This window comes from Lissotriton helveticus, chromosome 1_1 (genome assembly GCF_964261635.1).
Source record: "Lissotriton helveticus chromosome 1_1, aLisHel1.1, whole genome shotgun sequence".
Classification (NCBI taxonomy): Eukaryota; Metazoa; Chordata; class Amphibia; order Caudata; family Salamandridae; genus Lissotriton; species Lissotriton helveticus.
Window position 1 is genome coordinate 725,940,094 of NC_136057.1, and position 26,593 is coordinate 725,966,686.

General features: G+C 42.7%; 1 pseudogene; it reads right to left on the reverse strand.

Moving 5' to 3' along the window:
• Positions 1-26,593, reverse strand: part of LOC144770630 (parapinopsin-like) — a 449,353-nt pseudogene that overhangs the window by 216,771 nt on the left and 205,989 nt on the right.

The following is a 26,593-nucleotide window of genomic DNA, read 5'->3' on the forward strand; positions in this document are numbered from 1 at the left end:
GACATCTGCATGACTCTGGACAGAGGAGACATGGCAACCTTCATCCTCCTGGAACTCTCCACAGCATTTGACATAGTCTCCCACCCCATCTTCATCGAAACCTACACGACATTGGAATCCAAGAACAAGGGCTATGGTTGATCTGCTCCTTACTAACTAGAAAGACCCAGTCATTCAGCCTGGCACCGTACACCTTGGATGCCTGTGACCTCATCTGTGGAGTTCCCCCCTTAACCCAACCCACTTCAACGAATGCATGATCCCTCTAGCCAGCATTGTCTTCTCTCATGACATAAACATCCTCTCTAACGCCGATGACACGCAACTCATTCTCTTACTCACAGACAAGAAACTCATTACCCAGATCAAGTCCAATGCCTGCATGAATGAAATCGCCCACTGGATGAAGACCACCATTTTTTAAGCTAATAACTGACTGATCTATGGGAAGAGCACATCACTTTTGGCTGCACTTGGTGGCCAATAGAGCTAGGACCAACATTCACCCCCACCACACACACCAAAAACCATGGGATCATCACAGAGGAACTCCACCTGTTGGCCAGCGGAGCTAGAACAGGCAACCACCCCCACCACCCACACAAAGAACTTCAGGATCATAATTAACAGCAAACTTAACATGACCGCCCAAGTCAATGTGGTCACTGCCTCATGCTTTCATACTTTGAAACTGCTGAGGAAGATTTTCGAATGGCTCGCAAACTGCACCCAGAAAACTGTAATGCACTTCCTGGTGACAATTAAGCTGGGCTATGGGAACACCCTCTATGCCGGGATCATCAAAAAACTCACCAGAAGACTACAGACCATTCAGAACACTGCGCCGGAATCACTCTAAACCTCCTATGTCGCTCACCTATCACTCCACACCTGAAGGATCTACCCTGGCTCCCCTTTTACAAATGAGCACAATTCAAACTCCTCACCCACACTTTCAAGGCACTACAAAACACTGGCCCAGCATACTTCAATAATTGAATCTATTTTCACAAACCTTCTAGATATCTTCACTCGTCCATACTCTTTCTTGCACAAATCCAACAATATGGAAACCCAGATCTGGCTGTTCTGGCTCATCTGGCCAACATCACTCCTAAGGTATGGAATTACCTGCCACAACACATAACAGACTCCTCCTCACTTACTGAATCCTTCAAAAAGATTATGACCTGCTTTTCAAGTACTTCCACTAGGCCCTAGGTGTGGCTAGACTGATGCCTCCTCAGCTCCAGGATACCCTCTATAGTGATGATGTGCTCTACAAATCTGCATAATATAACAGCTTAGGGAGTGATGCAGAGGCTAGTTACATATGTGTGCAAGGGTATGATTAAGAACTTATGAGGATGTGTTGGATGCTATACTTGATGGCCAGTAATGTGCTTCAGTTATGGCATATTGAGCGCATGTCTAGCTAAAATGCAACGGGAATTTCATAAAATAGGTTTACATTCACCATGTGGTATTCCAGAGTATGGTTCTTCTATGATCTATGGTTATGGTGAGCTCAGAGAGTTGGGGATATCTTGGTAATTAACGTATTACTAAAGGCCAAAGGGTTAATGATATTTAAACCAGAGCTTCCCAATTGGGCTTTCTTATGGGAAATGATGAGCCTCCAATTCAGCATCTGTTGAATTTCAGGTTTACAGTTCAGAAATAAACTTTAGATCAGAGAATGTACCTGGGCAGATAGATCTTGATGTTTGTATGGGAAGTATAAAACCGTGATATACTTTCAATTTACATAACTGTTATTAGGTTAACAAGATACTGAGCATGACAGCTGCATATTCCAGCAAACCAACCTTCATGATGTCCAAATTGCTAGTGTATATGGTGTTAGTGGACATGTAACGTGAATACTGAGATGCACGGGGATGTATCATGAAACACCTTCAAAGTCTCCTCTGCCATTCAATCAATCACTCAATCTGTATTTCTTAAGTGTTGCTTATCACCCTGGTGGTTATCCAGGCACTGGGGTATGGGGAGCATCAGTCGAAGAGACAAGTCTTGAGTCCCCTCCTGAAGTCAGTGATTGACGGGGTGGTTTTATTTGTGTTCTTGTATAGCGCTGGATGTCAATCCTCGAAAGGATATCTCCGCGCTTGAGTATTACCAAAAGAGCCTAAGACTGATAACTGGGATGAGAGGTATGGGAGGCATAACTAGTAGGCGACAAATAAGAATGTTTTCAGGGATTTCTTAAAGATTGGAAATTGGTTGTGCTTTTGAGAGCACAAGGCAAAGAGTTCCAGAGAATGGGGCCTTTGTAGGACAGGGCACGTCCTCCCTGCCTAGCTTTTTTTATCCTAGGGACCTGGAGAAGTTGCTGGCCACTAGATCGCAGAATGCGACTGGGAGTATAGGGATTGAATATTTTTTCCAGATATTTAGGTCCCTTGCCAAATAGACATCTATGAATAGTGCAGCATATTTTTAATTTGACACGCTGTCTAATTGGCAGCCAGTGGAGTTTTGACAACAGGGGGAGTGGGGTAGACCTTGGTTGGGCGTTGAGGACTAATCTCGCAGCAATGTTCTGAATCACCTGCAATCTCTGCAGTTGTTCCTCATTTGCAGAGATCAACAGGCCATTGCAGTAGTCCATCCTGCTTATAACTAGGGCCTGGACGAGAGTCTTCCTGTAGGAGTCAGATAAGAATGGGTTCAGAAGTGGAGAGGGAGTTTGTTCCAGGACTTTGCGGTGAGGATGGATTAGGAGCCTACACTGCGCTATGTCAGATGTGGGCAATGTGTTTGAGGGTCAGAGAGCTGGATTTGAGATATTTGGTTGGTTGGTGGAAGGACAGAAGGTGGTTGATGTAGGAGTGTTGTGGAGGGCCTTGTAGGCAAGAATAAGCAGCATGTACTGGCAACTTTTCGGGGCGGGAAACCAGTGGAGGTTTCTTGGGTAGGGGTGATGCTGGTCCATTTTGGGATGTCGAGGATGAGTCTGACTGTGCTATTCTGGATGGTCTGTAATCGTTTGAGGAGACATGTGGCAGATCCGCTGTCAAGTGCATTTCTGTTGTCTCGATGTCTGGTGGTGAGGGCTTGAGTTACTGTTTTCCTGGTGCTGGTGGAGGCCCACCTGAAGATCTTGGGAAGCATGCGGGGGTGTTGAAGCAGGTAGAAGTGACTGTATTGACCTGTGGCTTCATTGACAGGTCACTCTCAAGGATGGCTGTGAGGTTGCGGGCGTGGTTGGTGGGAGCAGGTGATGGTCCTGGGGCTGCCAATTGTCGTCCCATGAGGAGGTGTTGTTTCCAAAGATGAGAACTTCGGCCCTGTCTATGTTCAGTTGGATCTCATCCAGTTTGTGATGTTTGTCATAGCATTCCGGAAGTTGCATCTGGTGGTGGCGGTGTCCTCCATGAGGGAGAAGATGGGTTTGGTGTCTTCCACATATGAGATCATGTTGACTTCTGTGGATGTGGGGATGATGTTGGTCAATGAGGTCACACCTATGGTGAATAACACCCCATATGATGACCCCCCTGATGTTAAGAGGGCAGATACCAGGGAACACTAGCGCACATGAAAAAATATTGAGAGAATGGTATTTAAGCATTCTATTTCCAAACATTTATAACACATTAGTGATCAGCTGCATTGTTGTGGTACGCTGCATGGTGTACAACATCGATCTATAAAAGGCCCACATTAAGGGGCCCATTAGGATGGCAGACTGACTTTGTCCGCCCGCCATCCCGATGTAAAACGGGACCGCCCGCCATAAGGGCGGCGGTCCCGTGAGGGCCATTAGGATGCAGCGTGCGCCCTGGGGGATCTCCAGTGGTTCTATGACACTCCGCAATCTTTTGTCATGGAATGTGTGGAGTTGGCTCTCACTCGAAACTACTTTATGTACAAAGACCAACTCTACCTGCAGACCTCGGGCACGTCAATGGGGGCCACTATGGCCCCCAGTTTGGCATGTATATATGTTGGCCAATTCAAGGAGCACATCGTCTACCCAGGCTCCAACCCCTTCCAGAGGCACATTTGCCTTTGGAAAAGATATGTAGACGATGTGCTCTGCATATGGTCAGGTTCTGAGGACTCTTTGCTGGAGTTCCTTATGTGGTTGAACTCACAGGATCAGAGCCTTAAGTTTACCTGGACTTATAGCCACACCAACGCTACATATTTGAATCTTGACGTTGAGTCAAGGAGAGAGGGAGGCCTTAGCACCCGGGTCCACCAAAAACTCATGGACAGAAATTCCCTCCTCCTACATAACTCATACCACCCGAGAGCCCTCCGGGATAATCTCCCGTTAAGCCAATTTCTCAGGTACCGGAGGAACTGTTCAGCCACGGATGTGTTCTTGGAGCAGTCCCGTGACCTGACCAAGAAACTTGAACAGCGTAATTATCCCCGTAAGGTGGTCAGGAATGCGAGGAAAAGGGCACTGAACACTCCTCGAAGTGCCTTACTTGAGGATACCAGTAAAGAAAGACAAGATTGCCTGCCAGTAGTGATGACTTTTGATCCTATGGCCACTAAGATAAGGCAGTCTATTCGAAAGCATTGGAATTTACTATCCAATAAAGATTTCTCTATGCCACCACCCAGATTTGCCTTTAAACGGTCGGGCAATTTAAAGGACAGGCTTGTCCATACCCGCGACCGGGTAGCCCCTAGAAACGAATCTACAACCATCCCCAATGGGCACTATGCTTGTGGGATGTGCTCCGTGTGCCCATTAACCAAGAAATGCAGCAGTGTGACGTTGGCAGCGGGAAAATAATGGTTTTTAAATCATTTTAGCAACTGCAACACCACAAACGTGGTGTACAGATTACTGTGTAGCTGCGGTCTTCAATACATTGGACTCACTGGGAGAAAAATAAAACTCTGTGTACAGGAACACTTAAGCACAATAAAAGCAGACAAATTAACTACCAAATTGGTCCAGCATTGTCACCAGGAGAAGCATAGCTTCACATGGACTGTACTTGAGACAGTGAAGGGGAATTTATTTATTTATTTATTTTATTTTAGAGGTTTTATATAGCACTGGCTGGACCCGGAGGTATCAGAGCGCTTTACATTATAGAGACAAGAAAGGTCAATAAGACAGGCGACATACATAGCATCAATGTAAATACACAACATATAGGTCTCCGCCTGACAGATTTCAAAATGATAAATATGGGAAATAAGCACAACAAAATGTGAAAGATGTGATAAATCAAAAATATCAAAAAGGCACAAAATTGAAAAATAAAAGAGCCGGAAAATTGCGGAGTCAGGTTAGTGGTCCGTTAGGTTGGTAAGGAAGAGAAGTGGTAGGGGCAGAAGTGGGGGGTGAGGGGATGCGGGCTGAGGTGAGGTGAGGGTGGGCAAGGGAAGGGGAGGAGCAAGGAGGAGTGAAGGTGGTAAATGGGGAGGGGAAGTGACGAGGAGGAAGGGCGAGAAAGGCTAAAGAAAGGGAGGGCGAATGCATCTAGGGTCGGACAGATGTAGCCAGTGGAAGAGAACAGATATGGATTAGGGTCCCCAGTATTTATTGAGGAGATGTAGTTTGAGTTCTTTTTTTAAACTAGAGTAGGAAGGGTTGCAGCGAAGGTCAGTTGGAAGTACATTCCAAATTTATTTATTTATTTTTATTTAAAATTTTATATAGCGCACAGTTACCCTCGGGCATCCCGGCGCTTGTCCAGACGCCAACAGTTAACCAACGGCCGGTTCACTGCCATCAAGCAGGAAACAAATGAGTTTTAAGGCGTTTGCGAAACCGCAAAGTACAGGTCTCAGAGCGCAACTTCAATGCAAGGAGCGTTGCCGGAAAAGGATCGAGACTGGGTGGTTTTCTTTTTTAGAAGGGGGGGATAAGAAGGAGGGTGTTAGTACTTCTCAAGGAACGGGAGCAACCGGCTTTAGTGAGTTTGCTAGCGAGGTAGGTCGGTGTATTCTGATGGAGAATTTTGTGTGTAATGCAGGCTGTTTTGTAAGTGGATATACCTTCAATGGGGAGCCATTTGAGGGTTTTAAGGGCAGGGGATATGTGGTTGAATCGCTTGCAGTCTGAGGTGAGCCTAGCTGCAAGGTTAAGCACAGATTTAAGAGGTGCTAGGTGGATCTTGGGAATTCCGGTGAGAATGGCATTGCCATAGTCGATGCGAGAAAGAACAAGGGATTGGACCGCTAGTTTGAAATCATCGATCGGGATGAAGGGCTTGATTTTCTTAAGGTGGCGGAGAGTGAAGAGGGCTCCTTTGGCAGAATTATTGATGTGTACCTTGAGGGTTAGGAGGTTGTCAAGGGAGATCCCTGGTGATTTGATTGAGGAGGACAAAGATAAGGAGCAGTTGAGGGCGTTAAGGTCAGAGATCCAATTCTGAATGGGGAGCTGGTTATTTTTAGGGGAAAAAAGAATAATTTCAGTTTTTTTAGGTTGAGTTTGAGGTGGTTACTGTGGAACCAGGATTGAATCTTGATGAGAGTGTTGTTGAGGTGAAGGATGTCAGCATGAGTTTTAATCTTATAATAGAGTTGGGTGTCGTCAGCATAGAGGTGGTAGTTGATCTCGGCTTGTTTAAGAATGAATGTGAGGGGTTCCATGAAAAGGTTAAAGAGAGTGGGAGAGAGGATGGATCCTTGCGGAACTCCTAAGGAGATGGAGGTAGGGTTAGATAGGCAATTTTGGATTTTGATTTGTTGAGAATGGTGTTGTAGGTATGAGACAAACCATTTGTGTGTCGTACCATTCAGGCCGAATCGATCTCTAAGAACATTTAGTAGAGCAGAGTGGTTAACAGTATCAAACGCTGCAGAGAGATCAAGGAGGATCAGCAGGCTAGATTCACCATTGTCAAGTGAGTGGTGGATGTCGTCAACAATGTTTAGCATGGCGGTTTCAGTGCTGCATCCTTTCCTAAAGCCAGATTGGAAGGGGTCTAGTAAGTTAAAGTGTTCAATGTGTCTATCTAGTTGGAGAAGGACACATTTTTCCAGGGCTTTAGAAATAAGGGGTAGGTTGGAGATGGGACGATGGTTATTAGGGTCGTTAGGGTCTGCCAAAGGGTTTTTGATAATGGGGGTGATTTGGCCTAGTTGCAATGAAGTGGCGACACAGCCGGTGGCAAGGGAGCTGTTGATATTAGAGGTCCAGGAAGAGGTGATGATGTGTTTGAGGTTTTGGACAAGTTTGGAGGGGAGAGGGTCTTTGGTGTGGGAGGAAGGCTTGAGTTTGGAAATGATGTTAAAGACGTCTCTTTCAGTGACTGGCTGGAAGTTAAGCCACGTGGCATTATTTTTAGTAAGATAGTTGGGGTGATTGGAGTCAAGGAAATTGGAGGGCAAGGGGGGGTGAGGGAGATCAGAGTTTTGATGGGCAGTAGTGGGTGTAGGGGGAGTTATGGTGGAGGGTGGGATATTAAGAGAGATGTTCGGATTGGTGGGAGGGATCAAAGTAGAGAGGAAGGATTGCTCAATTAGTTTAATTTTGTCTGGAAAAAAAGATAGCTATTTCTTCACATCTAGTCGTCGAGGCCAGTGGGACAGGGGGAGCGGAAGTAGTTTGATTGCGCACAATGTTGAATAGTTCTCTTGGCCTATTCTGAGCTCGATCTAGTTGTGACCTGAAGAAGGAAGTTTTTTGTCTAAAGATGTGTTTTTTGTAGGACGATCTAGCAAGTCTGAGTCGGGTCAGGTTAGAAGGAGAGGGGTGGTGTCTCCATAATCTTTCAGTCAGTCTGAGTCTACGTCTTTCATTATTTAGGTCTGTGTTAAACCATGATTTGGAGGGGATATTTCTTTGTTTTTTGAGTCTGAGAGGGGCAAGAAGGTCAAGGGTAGCAGTGACAGCTTTGTTATATTGTTCGGTTAGTTCATTTGTGTTAAGGGAGGGAGGGATAGCGAGAAGCTGGGCATGAAGTTTAGATTCAAGTAAGTCGGGAGGTATATGACTGAGATTTCTGATCAGTTTCATGGGTTTAATAGTTTTGGAAGGGGGGGAGGCAGAGGTGGTTATGGAGAACAGCATAAGGTGATGGTCAGACCAGTCAATGGGAATGATGTTAGATAGGAGGGCTAGATCTTTGCTGGTTATGATAGCGTCAAGGCTGGCTCGTTTGGAATGGGTTGGTGACTGACAGATTTGTTTGAGGTCGTTAATTTCGAGAAGGTCAGAGAGGAGGGAGATTGAGGGATCTTTAGTATCATTCCAATGGAGGTTAAAGTCTCCCAGAAAGATGTTTTTAGATTTGGAAATTGAGGATTGGGTAAGAAGGTTGCATAGCTCATCAATGAATGGGTAGTGATTTCCAGGCGGATTATATATATTGTGAAGGCGGATGGGGGTGAACCCTGTATTTTGAGTTCGGCTATGAGGTATTCAAAGGAGGCATATTCGGCGTAATTGATAAGGGAGAGCTGTAGTTAGTCTTTAAAGATGATAGCTACACCACCACCTTTTCGGATGGGTCTATCTTTCCTAATGATGGAGTAGCCCGGGGGGGAGAGTATGTCAAGAATGCTAGTAGAGTGGTTGTTAACCAGGATTCTGTAAGGAACGTAATGTCGATGGATTCGCTAAGGATGGTTTCAGAGATTTCTATGGCATGTCGGGCAGCGGAGAGGCAGTTAACAAGCATGCAGGTGAGGGGTTTGGGAGTGGGTTTGGGGGATGGGAGGGTATGGATGGAGGTGAGATGAGGAGGGGGTCTAGGTGAGACAGGTGAAAGGGGAATACGACTAGTCCCCAATATGACGGGGATGTTCGAGAAGGGGGGAGGCGTGTTCATGGTTGATGGGTATGGAGGGAAGGAATTTTGAAGGTCGAACAACATTGAGGCCGTGCTATTAAGCAAGGAAGCCAGATGGATTTTTAGAGAAAGAAGTGACACACAGGGCTTGAACGAGATAATTGAGTAGAATAGAGTGAGGTAGAACAACCTACATTGAGCATTCTATTATGCTTATACAGTTTAAGCTGATGGCAGCTGGTGGTCTCCCTGGATAGGTGCCCTTATTGTCCATCTAGAGGGATAGGCTGTGTTCTTACAACTCAGTCACTGACAGGTATTATAGGCCTAGCACCTAGTAAATTACCTTTTAGGCTATAAAATAGTTTTAACCTTGACAGTTGAAGAGGTCATAGTGCCTAATGCCACGCATTGCTTTGACTATATATGCACCACCTTATTTACAAATCCGTTTTTGCTTCTCTATATATAGGGTTGCACTCCTCAAATGATTTATGGAAGGTTCAATACTTTCAGGTATTGTCAATAAAGTTTTTTTTGTTTGTTTGAAACAACTTGGAGAGCAAGGAAAAGGCCGTAGTTTTGGAAACATTCTCTTGAGTATAGTGTCCGCCTTGCATGTTGCTTTCTCATTCAAACTTGGTCTGTCTATAAATATCGGTGAATTGTGGACGTTTGCGTTTGGATAACAGACTACATCACATACTATGCATAGTACCGATAAGATCTTAACATGATTTCATGCAAAGGTGGCACCACACACTCCGTAATAAGATTTTTTGGTGGAAAATTATTGATCGAGCTGAGAGCCGCTTGGTTTAGTATCCTTATGTTTTGAATATGGACACGCGCATGATGTGGATGAATCAAATAGAAAGTTATGATATGTAATACATAGAAACACATAGAGATTGACTCCGCCTAAAGATGGCGCCCACAAGATTCACTGAGGCGGGTTGTTGCTCTCTATCACGTTCGCTCTATCACGTGATTGGGAACATCCGGGATTTGGGAAAGCAGTGTTACTTCAAAAGGCGTGTGCACCATTGCCGCGGCGTTCCTGGGATGATTTAAGGTCCCGGTTCGATACCTGTACGGTGAGGAGTTGGGGGCGGTGTGAATGGCTTGTGTACTGTGAGAGGTACAGCCGTTGCGCAGATTTCGATACTTTGTTTGCCACCCGGTAATGGGTTCCATTCGGGCCAGATAACGTACCCCTCACGAGTTCTTTCATAGTGACATGTGGCGTAATACAATCTCGAATACTGGTTCTATCATCTGGGTTGAATCAGAGTGCAGTAGGCATGTGGCCGTCATATGAGGGATATGTATACATGTAACAAGGGGGCATGTGTTTGCTGTAAGCAATTGATGGGCTACTTGAACATCACTAGATAAGGTTTTTGTTCATAATCCATCAACATAAGTATGTGTTTGATTAAGGTTTGATTACTTTCAGATTGATACAACAATCTACAGTAGGGCTGACATTCCCCTGGCCAGCTGGTATGAGAGGACGCGGCTGGTTGAGGGTAATGGCTCTTCTTTCATTTGCTATCACATGTAAAGATATGATGAATGCGAGGAGTATTTTCCGGAAGTGTTTTTAATTTGGGCCTTGTTCTTCAATTCGACAGTTTCCAAAATAAGGATGTCCAACACTGGTGCGGTGACCGATTGGTGGACCCTGATGAATCTGCCATAAAATACACAGGGCAGTGAAACATGTCGGTTCCAGGTAGTGGTATGCGACAGTAAGCTACCAGCCTTTTTATTTCACCAGCACACACCAGATTTAGCAATAAAGTTGTACAATTGGTATGGCTGTTGATTTTAATCACTTTTTTTGTCACATCAAGGAGCGATAGCTTCAGCTTCTTGTTCAGCACCTATCTTTATGCACAATTTGTTTCGGTCACTATTTTCTTTTTTAAAAGGAATGGCGACCGATGATGAGGAAGGGGCATAGAATTGGTAACATCTGCCAAGCTCCCCGAGGGTTGTTTGCCAGTGTGGTGCCTTCCTCTTCACCACACATTTTTTGTTTGTTTATCATCTAAGTGTGGGTGGATGTACTGTCTCAGTGGGGCAGACATCATTGGATGTGTCGAGTTGAACTCTGCCCGGAATCTCCCGCTTGCAGTTACAAACAGTGTTTTGATGTGGACGGTCAGGCATTAGAGAACATACACCTAACCATAAATGTAGAGGGGGTGATGTTGGACTCAAACAGTATTTCTTCCAACAGATTATGTTTTCATGCCTATTAGATGAATACTAACCAATGTCCAGGGTACAGGGATTTTTTGGTAGTTAATTCAGTTGAGTGGAGGGCTATCCCACAGGTACCCATATCTCCCTCTTAGCTCCTCTTTGTATTATATAGGCCATTATGATGCGCCTGCCACACTGGCACCGAGTGGTGCCTGCCACGTTGTACAGTGAAGTGCAGGGGGGTACCATAGGTACCCCCCAAGTGCACCCCCCACCTTCCCGGAGTCTCTGGGGGCCCGCAATGGGCCCCCACAAGACATTCCTGCATGCTTTTCCGTGGCGGCAACGAGCATGTCCCCACACACACCCTAATATGGATGGCGGTGTCTAGCAGACACCGCCACCATATGAAACCCTTTTCCGCCCGTTCAACTCCTTCACCGGGTGGAAAAGCGGCGGACGGTCTTTCCATCTGCCGCGGTCCCCCCTGCCATAGTAATATGGCGGGAGGAACTGGGTGGCGGGCGGGGAAGGATGTCGGGCGGATCGCCACCACCCGCATGGTGGTGGCGATCCGCCCGACATCCTAATGGTGCCCTAAGTGTTTTCTACCTCACTCATCACCACAAGTACCATAATCGGCATGGCCTGTGGGTGGCAAGACCTTAAGTCCAGGTAACAACTGATAGCAGCCTAAGATATTTTTTCTGCTGTGCCTGCTCGAATAACTGTTGTCATGTATGGAAATAAGGCTTGTGCCTTTGTAAGGTTTGTTGTGGGATTGCTATATACTTGATTGAATACAAGCAGTGAAAATGGTAAATCTTGAGGATGGCTTTGGCAGTAATGAAACATTTGACTTTTATATCCATTGCCACACTACTGCAGACTGATCTAGATCAGAATGCTCAAGCTATCTAACAGTTTATGACTTGAATCTAATACAATCGCTTGCACAGTAAAGAACCAGTCTGATGTTTGAGACTTCTGGGCTAGCAGTGTTTATATGCATATGTGTATGTTTTCTATTGCTGGTAAATCATGTATTTCTGCATGATTGGAACACTGACACTAATTCTTGAGAATCCTGTTAGGTATTTTTTCAGAAATCTTTGAATGCCACAAAGTGTCAGTGCAAGCTAAAATTGGGAAAATGTTGGACTTTGATGGGGTCAGATTTACTTTTCCCACTCCAATCTTAGCAGTAGTAGGGAAAGTGTCAGAATTCGAAGGGGCCATATTAATATTCCCATTCCAATCTGAGTAAAGTTGGGAAAGTGTTGGAGTTTGGAGGGGTGAGAGTTAGTATTTCCACTCCAATTTAAGCAAAATTAGGGAAACAGCTTTTGACCACTCAAAAACAGACTTTTGAGTGGTCATATTTACTTTCAACACTCCAGTCTTGGCAGCAGTAAAGAAAGTGCTGGACTTTTAAGGGGTTAGATTTACTTTTCTCATTCCAATCTGAGAAACAGTAGGGGAAGTGTTGGACTTTGAAGGGCTGAGATTTTCCATTGCCACTCCATCATTAGCAAAAATGGGGAAAGCAACGGGCTTTAAAAGGGTCTGATTTACTATTACCAGTCCATCATTAACAAAAATAGGAAAAGTGCTGGACTTGGGAGGGGTCATAATTACTATTCCCATTCCAATTTAAACAACAATAGGACAAGAGTTGGGATTTGGAGGGGCTATATTTATTATTCCCACTCCAATGTTTAAATACAGACCGACAAATATATGTATACATGAAATAGAAAACAAATAACATTAAAAGGAAACATTGTACATTACAAATAAAAAGTAACATTATTAACAAATGCTAAAAAATCTTACATCAAACACAAACACTGACAAAATAATAATGCATACATAAATACAATTATAAAAATGAAAAAAATATTATTATCAAATCAAATATTACATCAATCAAATAACATTACGTCAGTTATTAGATATAAAATTATTTACCATAGTGTAACAATTAAATGCACTGTTAAAAATTAAAAAGGAATTAAAATCAACACATCTTTAAAATAACAAAAAATACATAACTATACAAAAAAGATTCATTTACATAATTAAAACATTAAATTATATAACAATGATTGATAAATTAAAAACGATAATTTGCATTTCAAGAAACTTTCTAATCTAGCCTATTACAAACCCAACAACCTGCTCCTAAATTAATAATTTCTAATTAAATTAAACAAAAATTGAATGTCATATGAAAACTTCTTTTAAAGCAAATTAAACACAAGTATCATAATCCTAACAATAATACTAAAATAACTAATACTATCAAACTATTTAGTGCAATTACATTATATACAACTATATTCAAAAGCTATATTAAATAACTAAAAAGACCATATTCTTACCTGTTCTATTCTGCCCCACGAAGTTTTTAACATCACTATATTTTTGGCACGATATTTGTGACCCACGATACATTTTACACCATATTTTATGTTACAGTCTAAAAAAAACTCCATGTTAGCAGTTTATCCTCAGGGGGTCCAGAACCAGTAAACCAGAAGTTGAATTTGAGATAAGTGATTGGACTAACACAGTGCATATTTCAGCATTATTGGAAACATTGTATGCCTCTCTCACGAGTATATTAATGATTGTTTGATAATATAGGACTTTTTAAATACTTTGCACACCAGGCTAACAGAAGAATCATACTATTTATGGTGCATGTTAGTAAATTGGAGGCATTCCAGCAGCACATAGTTGTAAGCTATTTACTGCCAGCTACGTAACAGGCCTTTTTAAAATTTGAAACAATATATGCCAACATCGAACGTCATTTAGGGGTTCAGAGCCTGAATTTTCAGCCTAGGTTATTGCTGCAGTTCTTATGTGATCTAGTTGCACTGTACACACCCTGTGGCTTACTTTAAGTGAATCTGTTTGAGTTGTGCTGAGAACCGTGAGACCTTCTTCAATATAAAAGCGTGGACTAACGAAAAGCAGCAGCCACAAGCAAAAGAAGCGACTGTTGCCCATTGAAAGTTAAGTTACTTGGGTGCATGTATGAACTTGCTGTACATGACCTTGCTGTACATCTCATAGAGACAGAAACATTGTTGCTGGAGTACTGTATCGTCCTGCACGCAGTGCTTAAATTAAAAAAAATATAGGTGCTGGGTCCCCCATCAGGAGGCCACCACCGTTTGCACCGCACATTGCCACTGTAGGTACACAACTACTAACCCTCACACTGAAGTTTGACTATTCAGACTGTTCGAGAAGCTTTAAGAATTGCTTGGGGGCAGGTATTAGTTGTTTTTAATGAATATAAAATATTAAATTACCAAACAACTGTTTCTCTGCTCATCTTTAACTTACACAAACAGTGCCACCATTTACAACTTCTCAGTCTCAACTGCCATTCTTTAGTTAAACACCACGCCGATGTCTACGACCTGTTACAAGATGAAGAGCCGATGCCCTTTTTCTAACTGAGACATGGCTGTCAGGTGACAATGTGGTAGAGCCAGGTTTGGCGCTCCCTCTGGGTTTTAGTATTGAGACACTCAACAGAGGGTCTAGGGGGGTGGCATTGCAGTTATTGGTAAATCTTCCTATTCGTGGAACATTGAGAGGGAGTCATTCGCGGGGTGCGAAGCTGTTCACTTCAAGATCTCACTTAATGCCAATTACACCCTGTCGGGCTTATTGATCTATCGCCCGCCTAGGCCGTCTAAAGAGCTTAGAACTGCCCTTATTGATGTTGTAGGACCTTTGGCCATGAGAGTGGCGACTTTCAGTATTTTTGGGGATCTGAATCTGCATCTGGACAATCCTCAGGATGCTGACATGGGCAACTTTCTGGACGACCTTGCGGCATGTCAGCTAGTCCAACTAGTGCAAGGCCCTACACACTCTGCTGGTCATTTATTGGACCCAGTTTTTACTAATCTTGCTCTCCTGACTGTTCACCCTCCTTCCCCTATGCGCTGATCAGATTATTATCTTATACCAATGACACTCCCTGGGGTTGTGCCCTTGTGCAGGGCGTCTCAGAAGCATACACTTAGACGCCCTTGGCATAAACATTGCGCAATTCCAAATCCTTCTTTCCTCATCTCTGCCTAGTTTTCCAGCCAACTCAGATTTTGCCGACAAATTGCTGTTAGACTGTATTTTTGGTGCCCTCGACTTCCTTATCCCAGCAAAATGGTCTAAAAGCCACAGCTCCAAATCTAGTCCCTGGTACAACTCTATGCTCACTTCCATGTGCAAAGAGTGCAAGAGGCTGGAGAGAGCATGGAGGAGGAATTATGACCCCAAATTGAAGAGGCCCTTTCAAATTGCGATCAAGCAATACCATAGGTCAATTCAGTTGGAACGGGCTACTTATTATGCATAGAATTCAAGGCCCTCTGCATTACGTTTAAAATTGTGAATTTTTCTTCTCATGGTAGCCTGGCCAATATGCATACCTTTTATACCCCCTCCCGCCTACTTCGGTCTATGGGACAGAATCTTGTGGCTGTCCCTAGGGTGAGGAGGGTCCATGCTGGAGGGCGCTCCTTCCGTGTGTTGGCTTAGAAACTTTGGAATGTGCTCCCTTCTTCCACCCGCAGTATAAAGACCTATCTGCCTTTTCGTAAAGCTGTCAGTTGCCTTCTGGACACTAGCTGTGCAGTTTTCTGCTTTCAGCACCGGGACGCCCCATTGCTGGGGCAGCTGTGCGCTCTACAAGCCACTATAACATAACATGTGGCAGCTGTCATAAGTGCAGGTTCCTGCAATTAAGTGACGCTGCGCAGTACCAGAAACCACCGGCTCAAATTGAGCTCTGCCTGCATGTCACAATAACTATATGCCTTTCTGTTCAGACTGTTCCCATCAAAAGAAGGCAATCTAACATCCTGTGAGACAGGGTATCTTGATAATCCACTGAAAGGAAGGTAAATAACCACTATGCATTTGGATATAAAACTGCTCAAAATCAATAATTTACATTTTCGTGGATGACCAGTGTCTGAATGCATTGACCATATCCTGTGATTTTCCTTTCAAATAAGAAACAAAAGTAATGAAATTAAACATGGCCAGAAACTCAAATAATATCAACTATGGTGCCAGATGCATTTAAATATATACTGTATGACCATTGTGGTGGTCGTGAATGACAGGTAAGCAGAGAGAGGACCAATAAAGCAGACTTAGACTCTTATTCTGAGTTTACCGGAATCTGGGTCCTTTTTATTTAAAATAAATAACGATAGCCTCTGATATATTACTTATTGCGTGCAATAAATAGCCCCAATTATGAGTTTCTGGGAAATAACATGAGGATTGTGGGGCTTACCGCGCTACAATCTGTATGGTACAGTAAAAGCTGGGTCTGGTGGCGCAGTGGACAAATGCATCCACTGTAGGGGCCTGTGTTCGATCTCATGGTCACAGGTTCTAATCCTGGCGGGTTCACTCAGCCTTTCATCCATCTGAGGTCGATAAAATGAGTACCATTGAGTTGGGTAACATTCACCTCTGTTATTCAGCGCCTTGAGACTTTCGGGTGATACGTGCGCTATACAAAAGTACATGTTATGTTATGTTATGTTATGTTATGCCATACGCATTTCACCTGTTAAATTTCAGCTTGTTTGAACTGCAGATATGTTAAAAAGGGTGGGATATTTAATGCATTTGGTAATTACCGGATGCAGTATATACCACCCAACTTATAGTTCCTACCTCTGTGCAAACAGAGGTTTATGCAGGGCTCAGAAAACACATTCCCACTGGTAATCAAGGCCATTGAACATATGCGTGTTCCTTTTGTTTGTGAGCATATGCTTCTTGATAAATGGATGATCCATAATTCGCATCTGACAAGGCAAATCTCTTTTACATGTTGGATACTACAGGGACCATTAATTCACTTTTTAATAGGAAACAGCAGCTTTTTGGTTCACCATATGAAATTTAAGATAGGGCAATATGCAGAGGATGAGGTCAATGCGTTCATTCTCAAACATGCAGTTAACTAAATTAATATAGTAAGGAACATGGTGATAGCCTTCGAGATGAGAAACGAGTTTCATGCAGTGAGAGTAAGCTATGGATGACCTTATCGAAACAAAAGTTAGTTACTCTGACACCATTATCTCAGGAACTAGATCCATCTCATGGAGCCTATACGCATTGGATGCACCATGGTATCCAAGTGAAGAGGAAAATTGTGATGCGCATGATTCAGGAAAACACCTGTGCTCATAGCATGCTCTGCTGAAATGTATTTTGAAGGCTCCCCTTTGAGGTGGATATTTTCTTGTTGGTAAACAGAATGAATCTAGTATTTTAGTGCCAAAGCTTAGAAACACACAGAAATGTGGAACCTCGTATAATTGCCTTTGCACATAATTCATGCTGCAGGTATCAAATGACATTTTTTCCTCTAGGGTGCATTTATTATAGCGACTTGCACAAATGCAACACATCAAAGAGCAACCCTCCCCCTGTGGAATTAACAACTGCCTCCTCAGGATAAAATGAGCATTCTCAACATCAATAACAGGATACGAATGATTCGTTGGATAGGAATCTGAAGCCTTTGCTATGCAGGCGACTGGCACCCTGGCAGGATCAGGCCTTATGCAGTTAGAGAGAAGCACTGCTGTAGCTACTCAGGTGCAGGGGGAGGTCCATCGTCCCTCTCTGAAGCCAAGGGACACGAACTCTTAGAAGAATCCGGAAATGTGCATTTTATTAAGGCACAGCAAGGTAATTATCTTTAGCAGTAAAGGTTTAATTTTCGGCTCACTTGGTCTGTTGTTGGTGTGTCTGTGGACCTGGATTTCCAGAGCAACCTGGAGGAGAGTGAACAATGTCACACTGAACCCGCCCATCTCCCTTGGTAACGACCTTAATAGACCAGGCCATTATTGATTGCTACCATGATACGCAAATTCAGTAAATGAAAATACATTTGTATGACAGAGGCAATGGGAGGCAATATGGACTATGGAACTAAAATGGCAACACTGGCTTTGAAATTGGTTCAATAATGGATTTTGCCTGTTTGATGTGTTTTATATGCTAAAACGTAGTTCTTGGGAAGATTACAGAAAATACGGGACACGAGCATACTTATGAAAAATTCGAGACAAAGACCCACATTTTATAACGTGTGACTTGTATATTTCTTCTAACATTTCCGTACACATGATTCCAATTAAACTAACAAATAATGAAAATAACATGACAATATATGTACTGCAAAATATGTGAACTTGCACCTTAATCATATCAATGTGCTTTCTGTGGCTCTTTCAATTATGAGGCCACCTAATTGAATGTGATATGTATGCTGTATCTAGTCGAAAACTGTGACAGGCTTCACGTTCTGTTGTCATTACATAGGAAATAAGAAATAAAGAAATGGCTTTGCTATAAAGAACAGCAATTTATTTAGTAAAATGGAGTTTGAGTTTAATGGTAGGATACCGTCCTAAATAACAAGAACTGGATGTATTATGCAAAGTGCTTGTAGAAAAGTTTTAGGAAAAATAAGGGGCATATTTACAACCACCCAACATGGTGCAAGAGTGACGCGAATTAAAAATGAGATTTATAAAGCCACGCAAGGTCACCTTGCAGGGTCCGGAGTGGCTTCATATAATTGCGAATGATGCAGCACAGCGCAAATCGCTGCATTGCAACATTGCCCTATTCAGGCATTTCCATGGGCGCTGCTTGAATGTTCCCACACAATATTCATGGATTTTGACGTATTTCCAGATTTACCAGTAGTGGTAGACCTGGGAATGCACAAAAACCTACACCTCTCCAGATGAGGCATAATATGGAGGAATATGTTTTTGTATCCCTTTCTTTTCCTCTTTCTATGTGTGCTGATTTCTGACGCACACATAGAAAGAGGAAAAAGCCCTAGGGGATTATTTTTGTGCAGGAAGGTGCCCTTTCCTGCACAAAAACAAAACTCTTTACAATGCAGGCACCCTTGCACCTGGTGCAAGGCAACTTACTGCACTGCACTGCTTGATTTGGCCATAATACGGTGCTACACGTTATACTATATGCAGATGAAATGCATGTCTAAAAGAAACAAACCACAGGTGCTACTAAGGAAAGTCTCTTAGCTGTATGTTCACTCTGTCCCCTGGGGGAAATTGTTTGTACATACCTGGGGGCATGCACATGATATGATTAATCCCTTAACCAGTCCCTTATGAAGTTTGTACTGTGGACCGTTCTAAGATGAGCATCAACTACTTAATATTGAATGTCTACTGTCGTGTTTGCATGTGTTTTGGTTGCGTTATGGTTTACCTCAACAAATCCAGTTCTGCTGATTGGAGTGGTTGTGTATCTTTCTACCAACATAATTAAAAGCAAAACGAAGTGGCCAAGAGTCAACCTTCCACCTGTACAGGAGACAGGAACAACTACACCTCCAATCCTTGAAGAGACATGTGTTTTATCCACCACATTTCTCTGACTGTTAATTCAACATCTGCAAGCAGAGGTCTGAGGCAAGTAACAGTAGGTGGAAGATCCCCAGTGTTAAAACTGTAGAAAACGTTTAATCAGAGAAATCGTCTCTGCACATCCCTGAAATGATTATAAACAATGTTCTCTATTACCTGTCTCCAATATACTCTACCTGGCCTGTCAAGGAGAACCTTATGATAAAATGATGGTAGGGGCTTAAGCTGTTGGTTTGCAGACTATTCTCTATCTTCTCTACAGTGTCTATTCAGCCTTTTTCAAGTAAATGAAGTTTCTGGGTCAAGTCTAACTAGTCTTCCTAAAAGGAGAAGAAACACATCCATACTCAAGTCATTCTTTCTGCTCTGGAAGCAGTTTTCACACCTCATTAAAGCCAATCACTAGCACACCAGGTGTCAGTAGGTTACTGCTAATTAGCAACTGAGGTTCAGGCAGGTTAAAAGTAATGTTTAAAAAATGAAGTTTCCTGAATATTTACAAAAAATCTAACATTGCAATTAAGGGGCTCATTACGATGTTGGGCAGAAAGCCTCCTCCCGACAGTCGGAATCTCCTTGGTTGCTTCGGAGCCCTTCTGACCGAATTGGTCGGTTGGTTGGAACTGCATAGTACACCCCTATGGACAGCGTTTCTGCAGTTGGGATTACGATGTCGATTTCCAACAGCCTTTCCACATCAGCTTGTCTGACACGGAAAGGCTGTCGGAAAGTGACTTGGGGGCCCCTGGCAGGACCCGCTAGCACCTGCGGCCTTCGGTTGATGGCTGAGGGGTTACCAAAGGGACCCCTCTGTTAAACCCAGCACTGTGTGGCACGCACCGTGGGGTGCCTGGAACAGGGTGCAGGGTTTTCCGCAAACACCCCATTTCCCCAAAGGAGCCTGGGTTATGGCCAGTTGTTGGGCGTAACAAGAGCTCCCCTAGGAAACAATGGGAATCCGACCGAACAGTGCTCGTTGCATCGAAGTCCGGTGATCGGAATCGCCGACCCCAAGTCGGTCGGTCCCGGTTTCGAGTAGGGAGGAGGCTTTCCGCCCGACATTGTAATGAGCCCCTAAATTGGATTTTTAATAAATATTATAAAAAGTCTTTAAATTACTTTTGTAGCTGTAGAAAAGTTCCATTTTTGGTGTGATTACTGCACTTTTTCTGGAATGATGCTGCTGGTTTTCTGACTCCATCACTAGCATACTGCTAAACATCTCCCAGGGTTTGTGTCCTGACTTCTATAGTTCGACAAAATTGCTTCACTCCTAATTTTTGGTGCAGTTTTCCCTTAAATATTTAAAAATTCATATCTCCAGTACCTCCTATTGAATTTATGTCAATTTTATGCCATTTTGCTTATTACATTTTTCTCCATATTTATTCATTGTAGTGAGATTTTTATTGTGTTATGTTGTCAATTTTTTTCCTGTTATGGTATTTCTAAATGCATTCTGCATATTCATTAAGCTAAACCTTTCTGCTTTGTTCCATTACTGTTACAGGTGGAGCTGAGGTTTAAATTACTTTGACTGAGCCTAACAGGATAGTGACTTTATTACTTGTGGTGGACCCAATCCAGTTAAACTATTACACTACTTTCTCACAGTAATTGTTTACAGTCAAATGTTACAGATTAAAGTTTATAATCTCTACATTGACATTTTCTAGGATTCTACTACACCCCTGCCAACAAAAATTGCTTTTGAGGGCTTGTGAGTGGAGGAACATGCCAACTTTAAAGGCACATATGTTCCCATTTTCAATATCTGGCATCTGACCTTGTGGGCAACAAGGTGGAACTTAGGGGTGCATTAATATTTAAAGCAGGGTGTTTTGCTTGTCAGAAACGTTTTTTTTTACAGGTTTGACAGCAGGTTTTTAGGCCGCTGCAATCAGGTTTCACATGGAAGGCCTGAAGCCATGTTTTACAGGCCCACTCTGTGGATGGCACAATTGATGCAATAGGTGCCAGAGTCAACAGGAGCCATTTAACTTTCAGGCCCTGGGCACATTTTGTATACCATATACTAGGGGCTGGTAGACAAATTAAATGTCAATCAGAGATAAGCCAATTTAACCATGTTTAAATGGGGAATAGGCACTTTACCCCTAGTTAGCAGGGGTAAAGGTAAAAGAACACAGATTTCTAAGTGAAGGAAAAATAGGGTTCAGAAAAAGGTGAAAAATCAAGGTGAATATGCAAGAAAAGTGGATTTGCTGCACAAATGACCTCCCAAATTCTGCAGGATGTCTCCATTTCAGAAGTATTCAGATTGCACTTCAGGTGATAGTTTTCCTCACTATAGAAGAGTTCTAAAGTGTGTCTGAGAAGGTGCACATTATTGCATCATGGATATCTACACTTTGCGATATTGCTATTTTTGTTTCATGCCGATATAAAAAAAAGCCTTGAGCGTTTTGAAGATTTTTTACACTGATTTAGGATTAGAGGGAATAATTTCTTCATTAACAGACAAAATAACCTAATTGTTTTGTAGGTGGGATTGAGGCAAACCCCGGAGGGTTTCCCTCAATCCCACGTACAAAACAATTAGGGTCTTTAAAGGACTTGCGGCTTTTATGGGCATTACCATTTGTTTCCAGCCATGAAAGTATTCACATCAATAAGGACACATAATGCGCAAAGCATCAATCCCAGATGTAGTTGGGGACCTTTCTTGTCCATAGTAAGCCAGGAGTTTTCCCTCTGCCTTGGAATCCTTACTGTGTCCCCATATCTGTGTGGTTTACCCGTGGACTTCACCATATTCCACAAGGTGTTATCTTTACAAATAACTTTTTTTTTCATTTTCCTGGATACCTAATGATGTCTTTTGAACTGAAAGTAGAATTAGAACCTGGAGCATATGACCTCTATACCATTAGGAGCTTGTCCTTAATGTCCAACCCTGCCCATACTTCTCATCGTCTGTGGGAGTTATAGAAAACAAGCTGCAGGGAAAAGCAATAAGCTTTTTTGCTATCAGGTCTAGGCAGTTTTTGGAAGAAATCTTTATTCTATATGTTATGGGATCCACTTCCTCCAGAGTGCTGAATGGACTCAGAGATACATCACTAAATATAATAAACACATCTACAAAGCCTTACTTTGGTAAACATTTCTTTCCCAGTCAACAATCGCACAATCCCCCCAAAAATACAAGCTATATATAAACTGGTGTTAGGTGTCCAAATCATAACTGCCCTTACCTGTCGGTTGAAGAAAAGGTAAATAATTGGATTATAGACCGGACTCGTCTTAGCAAAATATGTTGGCAGTGTTGCAGCAATTGGCGAAATGTATATAGAGGGATTGATGACAATTATGAGAGCGAAGATTGCGTATGGCAGCCAACAAATAAGAAAAGCAGTCACCATAGCCAGCACCATTTTCACTGCTCGCTTCTCTTCTGCTGACTCTCTCTTTCCTCCTTGTTGTTCGATTTTTCTGTTGAGCTGGTAATAAACAATGCAAGTCAAAGACTTTAGTAATCAGTCTCCACTGCTGGAATTAATGTATTTATTTGGCTGTCATCAGGAGATTAAAACTGTGGATAATTTTGGGACAGCAACATCACAGGCTTCAATGTACAACTTCCGTTCTGCTCTCAACACCAACTCAAATATATTGCATGTCTCTCTATATATATAGAAACCACTGCTCCACTTCAGGAAAAGAGCAAGCACACAAGGGATATTCAGGTGAAGGCCTTTTTTTTCAATGAAGTCTCCTCCGACCCAGTAAAGAGAGGCGCGTTTCGGCTGACTCAGCAGCCTTCCTCAATCTAATGAGCGCCATATTGGTGTCGGCCTATAAACACTTTTGAAATCATGGACATAGAAAAGTTCATGACGACTAAAAATGTAGTTATCCCATATATTCGGTGGACTCATGAATAGAAACAATTTATAAACGATGTGTGCATCGTGGCTATTAATGTCATAAACAATCAAACACATAGTGCAAACAAACCACTGTAGCACATTAAAATGAATCATACTAGAGCACTAAACATTTAAAAGAAACAACCTTCATATTAATGTGAGCCAGATAATTACATATGCCAAATCAAACCATTGTGCTCAGCTGCACAGTTAAAATAATATATGTATAAAAATTGCGCTGCCATAATCTAAAATGCCGAGGAGATATGCTGTGATAAATCACTAATTCATTACGTAGACTAACCCCATTGGCATATATTCATAAAGTCACATTAGGCTGTTGTTTCAGTATATGAATGAACGTATGGTTAAATCAATCAGGGTACATCAAAAGTTGCACCAACACACATGTGTACTTTGAGCCTCTGTCTCAGTATATATATATATATATATACATATATATATATATTTCTGAAAAAACCATAGGTTAGAGACCATATATAGTAAGCTGGACATTTTATTGACATAAAACCAATGAAATTCCATATATAGTTAGTTGCACTAACTATATATCGCGCACCCGCAATCCACTGCTGATGATGTCACATATTACATCATTCATGACATGGTCAGTGACATCACTGATGACATCACTGATGACATCTCAAATGACATCACTGATGACATCACTGATGACATCATCTAGTGTCTGTGTGTTTTTGTAAAGTTTAAATATGTTTTACATATTGAAGAATGAGTGGATGTATGGAAGACTGAGTGTGTGTGTGGCTGGCTGGGAGGTGTGTGACTCTGTGCATATCAATGTGTACTTGTATCAGTGATTGTATAAGAGAGTAAGTATGTGTTAGTATATGTGTGAAAAAGTATGGTGTTCTGTGTTTAACTGTATAGATGAGGAAATGGAAGTGTGATTGATTCTTTACAGGACTGACTAGGTGTGTGAGTAACTCCATGGATGAGTGGCAGTGTGTGAGTGTCTGCATAGGTGTATGAGTGCATATGATAGTGTTGTAATATTGAGTGACTGTATGTATGAGTGATTGTATGGGTGAATGAGTGAATGTGTGTGTAGACGTAGGAATCAGTGAGTGTGTATGTAGTAACTGGTATTGGTGTGTCATGATGTCATCAGTGATGTCATTTGAGATGTCATCAGTGATGTCATTTGAGATGTCATCAGTGATGTCATCAGTGATGTCACTGAAGTATGGTGTTCTGTGTTTAACTGTATAGATGAGGAAATCGAAGTGTGATTGATTCTTTACAGGACGGACTAGGTGTGTGAGTAACTCCATGGATGAGTGGCAGTGTGTGAGTGTCTGCATAGGTGTATGAGTGCATATGATAGTGTTGTAATATTGAGTGACTGTATGTATGAGTGATTGTATGGGTGAATGAGTGAATGTGTGTGTAGACGTAGGAATCAGTGAGTGCGTATGTAGTAACTGGTATTGGTGTGTCATGATGTCATCAGTGATGTCATTTGAGATGTCATCAGTGATGTCATTTGAGATGTCATCAGTGATGTCATCAGTGATGTCACTGAAGTATGGTGTTCTGTGTTTAACTGTATAGATGAGGAAATCGAAGTGTGATTGATTCTTTACAGGACTGACTAGGTGTGTGAGTAACTCCATGGATGAGTGGCAGTGTGTGAGTGTCTGCATAGGTGTATGAGTGCATATGATAGTGTTGTAATAATGAGTGATTGTATGTATGAGTGATTGTATGGGTGAATGAGTGAATGTGTGTGTAGACGTAGGAATCAGTGAGTGCGTATGTAGTAACTGGTATTGGTGTGTCATGATGTCATCAGTGATGTCATTTGAGATGTCATCAGTGATGTCATCAGTGATGTCATTTGAGATGTCATTTGAGATGTCATCAGTGATGTCACTGACCATGTCATGAATGATGTAATATGTGACATCATCAGCAGTGGATTGCGGGTTCGCGATATATAGTTAGTGCAACTAACTATATATGGAATTTCATTGGTTTTATGTCAATAAAATGTCCAGCTAACTATATATGGTCTCTAACCTATGGTTTTTTCAGTGAATTTTCAAGGTTTTGTAAATGCAAATTCCTAACTATATATGGTCTATAACCTATGGTTTTTTCAGTGAATTTCATTGGTTTTTTAAAAGCTAATATCTATATCTGTAAAATATATTCTTTATTACGTGACGTATCACGTAGCCACGTGAGACGCCTCATGACGCGTCGCATAACCGTGACATATCGGCTCTGCAGCGCAAACAAAACCCGTAACGTAAGTGCGCCGGAGCACGCTTACCGGGAAGCGCCTCTACCGCGAAAAATCGCAAAATTTCTTTTTTTTTTTTTGCCCCGCGGGGGACTTTAATATCCCCCTCATCAATCCTAGGGGGTCAGGAGGGGTTTACCTTGCCCCCTTTCCTTCATTTCCCCCTTCATTTTTCACCACATCTTGTCTCTCGAACCTACCGAGAAACAAGATGGCGGCCGCTCCGGACTGTTTACAATGTTGACAGCTACGCTGCCGGTTAGCTGCCCGGTTAGCTGCCCGGTGAGCTGCCCGGTTCGCGTACCGGGACGCGCCTCTACGGCGAAAAATCGCAAAAATTGTTATTTTTTATTTTTGCCCCGCGGGGCACTTTAATATCCCTCTCATCAATCCTAGGGGGTCAGGAGGGGTCTACCTTGCCCCCTTTCCTTCATTTCCCCGTTCGTTTTTCACCACATCTTGTCTCTCGATCCTACCGAGAGACAAGATGGCGGCCGCTCCGGACTGTTTAGAATGTTGACAGCCACCGGAGAGCCAATCAGCTTCGCTTCGCGAAGTTCCGTTACGCGTCAGGTACGCGAACCGGGGCGCTAACCGGAGCGCTGTTACAGATATATATATTTTTTTAAACGTTAATTTATCAAAATCCACTGGAGCACATATATTGAGACATAGCAACGGCATATGTGCTCCAGTGGATTTTGAGAAATTAACGTTTAAAAAAAGATATATATCTGTAAGCGCGCTCCAGGCAGCGCTCCGGTCCGCGGACCTTAAGCGTACCGGAACTTCGCGTAGCGAAGCTGATTGGCTCTCCGGTGTCTGTCAACATTCTAAACAGTCCGGAGCGGCCGCCATCTTGTCTCTCGGTAGGATTGAGAGACAAGAGGAGGCCAAAACAAAGGGGGAAATAACCATAAGGGGGCATAGTAGATCCTCCCTGACCCCCTAGGTTTAATGTGGAGGCTTTAAAAGGGC